We start from the raw sequence: 6923 nt of genomic DNA, 5'->3' as shown, positions 1-6923 counted from the left end.
CCCGCGCCCAACGGCACAACAAACAAAGCCTATCCAGCCGCATCCACAGTCTCGTAATTTTCATTCCGAAAAAGGTCGAAAAGTTGAAGTGTTTGAATATCACACCAGGAATACGAGATATAAAATTATAATTGCATCTGCAAAATAAAAATTCCGCGCAGCGAATGCAACGGCTGGTGAAAAATTTGTTACATTGCAACGGCTGAGACCGTTCCTCATGGCCGCTATGCACCGCCCTCCGCTCACGCGATCGCCGTTATCCCGGCGATATCTCCAGGATATTGGCCGTAGCACATCGCATGACGGACGACTTCGGGAACCCCGAACTAGTCCTGCACGGGACGTGGACATTGGGATCAAAATGGGACATCCCTGGGATTATATGTGTTGTCTGGGTGACTGAGTGGCGAAGTCGAATGTGCTGTCGCGCGCCTCACCACAGTTGGACGTTTATTCGTCATTTTTTCCCAATAACCAAACAAACAAAAGTTATCACGAAAATACCCAGTGTTGTAAACAATGCGGTCTCAGCTGGGATGAGCATTTGTCAACAACTTTCGCACACATTGCAATGTAACACACAATAGAAAAACCCACAGCAGAACAGGTCTCGGGTCAGCAGCAGCAGAGTTCATGCAAGCGATAAAAGAAATATAATTCTGCTCACCTGTCAAGACAGCCCTTATGGAAATGGACTTTGCCTGTCAATTGACTTTGTTTGGACATCCTTTGGGTTGTTTGGTATTTCTTTTGACTTTGACTTTCTTTGGACCAAGGCCCAAACAAAATCTATAGACCACCTTTTGCTTTTCTTTTGTTTGACTTTCTTTGGCCGGTTGCCCAAACAAAATCTATAGACTACCTTTGGCTGTTTTTTGGTTTGACTTCCTTTGGCCGGCTGCCCAAACAAAATCTATAGACCACCTTTGGCTGTTTTTTGGTTTGACTTTCTTTGGCCGGTTGCCCAAATAAAATCTATAGACCACCTTTGGCTGTTTTTTGGTTTGACTTCCTTTGGCCGGCTGCCCAAACAAAATCTATAGACCACCTTTGGCTGTTTTTTGGTTTGACTTCCTTTGGCCGGCTGCCCAAACAAAATCTATAGACCACCTTTGGCTGTTTTTTTGGTTTGACTTTCTTTGGCCGGTTGCCCAAATAAAATCTGCAGACCATCTTTGGCGTTTTTTGTTTTGTTTGTTTGACTTTCTTTGGCCTGCTGCCCAAAGAAAAGTTGTTGGCTACCTTTGGCTTACTTTGGTGTAATTTTGCCTGTGCCTTTGGATTTGTTCTAAGATAATTTAGTGATACGTTTTAGATTTCCTTTAGTTTAAGTTTGTTCAGCCACTTTGGAAACCCCCAATAATGTCATTGGCTTAACTTCCCTTGAACAGCCAAAATGTTTCCTGTAACAATCTTCTACCTTGAAGTAGACCGTACAAATAAAAGGCAGGAGCTGTACACAAAAACTTGACTGAATGTGAGATAGCCGTCACTACACAAGCTTTTCCAACATGAGAACACAATACGGCATGAACGTCACCACGTAAACTATTCCAACATAAGACACCTTTCGGCATGGATTATACAGAAAAAATCCAACTGAAGAGAAGTTGACCCTCATTACGCAAGCCATTCCAAGCTAACGGTGCCATTTGACACGATTTATGCACAGAAACCTGAACAAATAGAAGCTACAGGTCTGGATAAGAGCCGTTCCAACCTGAAGATACCCCAGCATGAATTGTGCACCGAAACCTGACCGAACATAAGCTATGTCTCACTACTGATGCCGTTCCAACATGAAGATACCCCGGCATGAATTGTGCACCAAAACCTGACCGAACATAAGCTATGCCTCACTACTGATGCCGTTCCAACATGAAGATACCCCGGCATGAATTGTGCACCGAAAGCTGACCGAACATAAGCTAGGTATCACTACTGATGCCGTTCCAACATGAAGATACCCCGGCATGAATTGTGCACCAAAACCTGACCGAACATAAGTTGGTATCACTACTGATGCTGTTCCAACATGAAGATACCCCGGCATGAATTGTGCACCGAAAGCTGACCGAACATAAGCTAGGTATCACTACTGATGCCGTTCCAACATGAAGATACCCCGGCATGAATTGTGCACCGAAACCTGACCGAACATAAGCTAGGTATCACTACTGATGCCGTTCCAACATGAAGATACCCCGGCATGAATTGTGCATCGAAAGCTGACCGAACATAAGCTAGGTATCACTACTGATGCCGTTCCAACATGAAGATACCCCGGCATGAATTGTGCACCGAAAGCTGACCGAACATAAGCTAGGTATCACTACTGATGCCGTTCCAACATGAAGATACCCCGGCATGAATTGTGCACCGAAAGCTGACCGAACATAAGCTAGGTATCACTACTGATGCCATTCCAACATGAAGATACCCCGGCATGAATTGTGCACCGAAAGCTGACCGAACATAAGCTAGGTATCACTACTGATGCCGTTCCAACATGAAGATACCCCGGCATGAATTGTGCACCGAAAGCTGACCGAACATAAGCTAGGTATCACTACTGATGCCGTTCCAACATGAAGATACCCCGGCATGAATTGTGCACCGAAAGCTGACCGAACATAAGCTAGGTATCACTACTGATGCCGTTCCAACATGAAGATACCCCGGCATGAATTGTGCACCGAAAGCTGACCGAACATAAGCTAGGTATCACTACTGATGCCGTTCCAACATGAAGATACCCCGGCATGAATTGTGCACCGAAAGCTGACCGAACATAAGCTAGGTATCACTACTGATGCCGTTCCAACATGAAGATACCCCGGTATGAATTGTGCACCGAAAGCTGACCGAACATAAGCTAGGTATCACTACTGATGCCGTTCCAACATGAAGATACCCCGGCATGAATTGTGCACCGAAACCTGACCGAACATAAGCTAGGTATCACTACTGATGCCGTTCCAACATGAAGATACCCCGGTATGAATTGTGCACCGAAAGCTGACCGAACATAAGCTAGGTATCACTACTGATGCTGTTCCAACATGAAGATACCCCGGCATGAATTGTGCACCGAAAGCTGACCGAACATAAGCTAGGTATCACTACTGATGCCGTTCCAACATGAAGATACCCCGGTATGAATTGTGCACCGAAAGCTGACCGAACATAAGCTAGGTATCACTACTGATGCCGTTCCAACATGAAGATACCCCGGCATGAATTGTGCACTGAAACCTGACCGAACATAAGCTAGGTATCACTACTGATGCCGTTCCAACATGAAGATACCCCGGCATGAATTGTGCACCAAAACCTGACCGAACATAAGCTATGCCTCACTACTGATGCCGTTCCAACATGAAGATACCCCGGCATGAATTGTGCACCGAAAGCTGACCGAACATAAGCTAGGTATCACTACTGATGCCGTTCCAACATGAAGATACCCCGGCATGAATTGTGCACCAAAACCTGACCGAACATAAGCTATGCCTCACTACTGATGCCGTTCCAACATGAAGATACCCCGGCATGAATTGTGCACCGAAAGCTGACCGAACATAAGCTAGGTATCACTACTGATGCCGTTCCAACATGAAGATACCCCGGCATGAATTGTGCACCGAAACCTGACCGAACATAAGCTAGGTATCACTACTGATGCCGTTCCAACATGAAGATAGATACATATCGTCGAAATGTTCGTCATGATGATACACTCTATAGGCGCGTTCCCAAGCACGCGATTTGCGGGGCGTCGCGACAGCGACTATTTTTTTTCTGTTCCGCGCAGGAAGAAGCAACAACAGGTTTCTCACAACCGTACGGTTTGGTTGTCAACATCGCTTCAGGTTCCTCTCGCATATGAATCGTTGAACGAAAGCCGAGACATGGAAAAATTGTCGCTCTCGCAAATCACGCGCTTGGGAACACGCCTTTAGAGTGTATCATCATGACGAACGTTATTGCGCTGCACGGCTACGCTACGCAGCATTCAACAAATGTTGCACAAATCAAAAATTAACAAAACATTTCATTAGCTGCCCGCTGCCCAACCCGACACCGCAAGTTGCCCGAAATATCGAAGTGTCTTCTTTGTTTGAATCTATTCACTGTGTTATTATCCGCTGTTTAGGCATGTGTATTATTAATAATATGATTAAACAACAGAACTGGAGTGTGCAATTTTATTCGGCGTTGTTTGCATATTTATAGTTACAGGTTCAGGTTGCGCCGTTCCTCTCCTTTAGTCGAGGCAAACTGCTAGTGCTATCGAAGCCAATCCAAGCCGCAAGCGAAGTGTAGGGTATTGTTTGCTTTGGTCGCCGCACGTGGTTTTGAATTGAGTGTTCATGTTGTGTGGTGTCCTGTACTTCACACGTTTCATTCACACAATTTTCTATATGCGTAACTACGTGCAACATGCACATTTTGGTGAAGTGGCCAGGCGTGAATATGCTGGACGTTTATCCCGTCGACAACCTGCAAGATATCGAATTAGGTTTAAGGTTAAGTATTTCGTATGGCCCGGCCGTCCCGGCAAACGTGGACATCGCTAATCGGAAGACATTCCTCATACGGTGCAGCAAGAATGCAGACCCCTCTGAAGCCTTCTTCGTTGCTGCGGGTAAGTCCAGCGTGTACAGGGAAATATGCTTTGGTTTTCCAAAGCGCGAGAGGCCACACGTTTCCGCAACCAATTACACGTACGCCTCGAAGGGCGTATGGCAATTGCAGTCTCCCTGTTTCTGCCCAGTATTTCTTACGCTGTCTAAATCAACCGCAGACGTGGAATGGCGTGTCATTTAGCGCTACCAATTTAGACTTACCTACGGTTACCTATAGTAAAAAGACATTAATCGGTTCTGCATTATTGGTCCTGTTGTAGAACCAGACTCAGAACATCAATTTCTCATGTTTGATTGCTTCTTCATTGATTTGCTGCTGCCACAAGCCTAACTACTTGATATTCCACTAGGCCTCAGGGTGCACACTGTACACATTGTGCAGAGCACAACCGGAAAATAGAGGAGCTTGAGCATGCAAATGCCCGCCTGACAAAGAAGCTTCGCAAAGCCAAAGAGAAGTGTGGTAAGCTGATATATATATATTTTTTTACATATGTTGTGACAAACATGTAGCAGGTAATTATTTTCAGTCATGACCAACATGGTGGATCAAATGGAAAATCTAATCCGGACTGCCTCCAGCCAGAACGCTGCTGCTGTTACAGCAGCTCCAATGGTAATGTTTGTCTCACCTGTGGAACTCAGATTTTGATATTTTATTTGTGTTTGGTTAGTGCGGATGAGCCGTAAGAGTGTGCTTGGAAGATATATCATTTGAAGTTAACAGTTTGCAGGACAATACGTGTAATACCTCTTTTCTATGCAGCTGGACATCGGCTTAGGTGTTTGCGTGGACGCTGGTGTTTTGCACAGAATAGAGAGAAGCAGCAAAGGGGATAGGACAAGGTACGACTGCATAAGCATAGCTATCTCTCTTGCCCAATTCGCCCATTTTTCTCTTTTGCAAGCTTCATTGTTCCATTTTTTAACACGCTCTTTAATTTGCAGGCTGGCCCGTGCCCTCATTTAGGCAGTATTTTCTCCTGAGGAGATGATTGGGCGAACTTCATATGGGATACCATGCAACGCCCACTAAGGTGCTGCTCTGAAACCTGCAGTGGATGAGACACGGCGTGAAGCAGTTCTGGGTAAGGACCTCTTTCTGTCTTCATTACTGCAGGTCCATTGGCTTTTGATTTAGCCAAACTCTGGCTTTGTCTACATGAAGTAGCTGGTTACTTCTTAATCAGTTAATTTTACTCCTGCAGTGTCAACCTCGTGATTTGGCTTGCTGGAACCATCACATTCATGTGGCACACTTTTGCAATGCCATTGGCAGCAACAATCATGTTCTAAGAGTTGGAGCTGGACTGCCAGAAGTAGACCAAGATGGTAATCTGCACTTCTTTTGCACCATACAGATGCAAGAAAACAACAAGTCTGCGAGAGATCAAGGAGAGCGTTGTGTCCATGCTTTCGAAAATGAAATAATCACCCGTAATAAATTATGTGTATTATCAGTAACAGATGGCTTATTTGTCGTGAATACCAGGGGTACTGGGTGCTATTTGGGGAGCCAACGAGGTAAATTTGGGCATTATGTCAAAAGAAAATCAAATTAATGGCAAATAGGTGTCAAAAGAAAGACCAATTGAAGTCATAAAAGTGTCAATTGAATGGCAATTGCAAAAGTTCAAAAGAGATTCTTTTGACAAAAGTCAAAAGGAAGTCTGTCCCAAATAACCAAATGAAGTCAAAAGAAGTTCCAAACGTTTTTCCAAATAAATTCAAAAGCAATTCTATTGAATTTCAATTGCCTCTTTTGACTTTTTTCAATTGGAATTCTAAAGCATGTCCAAAAAATTTTTTGCAAGGGAGATAGCTTTGGTGAGACAAGTAGGGCGGATCCTGCAAGGACCAACACTCTGCTGCTGCAGACACCAAAAGAGTGAGGCACCAGAAGAAGGACGCGTTTTATGCACGAAGCACGGAAACTGGAATATCCCCTGACGATAGTCACTTGCACGAAGGTGGGCTGATAAGAAGATCCGTGGGGGGTCGATATGAAGTTCACACGCGTTTTGTTCAGGCGTTCAGACGCAACCACACGATCGATCTGGCGTTGAATGGAAGTTCACATGTGCTAGCGTAGTCTCCAGATAACCACCTGTAAAGACAGATAGCTTTGGTGAGACAAGTAGGGCGGATCCTGCAAGAACCAACACTGCTGCTGCTGCAGACACCAAAAGAGTTTTATTTGTTATTTGTTAAAGTTATATATTATTATTGTATATTATATTGTTATTATTACAAAAGTTATTTGTTATCTTATTT

The 6923-nt window shown here is 44.5% G+C and overlaps 1 long non-coding RNA gene across 1 annotated transcript; it reads left to right on the top strand.

Moving 5' to 3' along the window:
• Positions 1-4620: 4620 nt before the first annotated feature.
• Positions 4621-5485, top strand: LOC135376810 (uncharacterized). The gene is made up of 4 exons (XR_010417868.1): positions 4621-4648; positions 5000-5112; positions 5180-5265; positions 5416-5485. It is a non-coding gene; the product is annotated as an uncharacterized LOC135376810 (long non-coding RNA).
• Positions 5486-6923: the final 1438 nt, after the last annotated feature.

The sequence above is a fragment of the Ornithodoros turicata genome, unplaced genomic scaffold, assembly GCF_037126465.1.
Source record: "Ornithodoros turicata isolate Travis unplaced genomic scaffold, ASM3712646v1 ctg00001308.1, whole genome shotgun sequence".
In the NCBI taxonomy this organism is placed as follows: Eukaryota; Metazoa; Arthropoda; class Arachnida; order Ixodida; family Argasidae; genus Ornithodoros; species Ornithodoros turicata.
The sequence above is the reverse complement of the archived record's forward strand: the minus strand, read 5'-3'. Positions and strand labels throughout refer to the sequence as shown.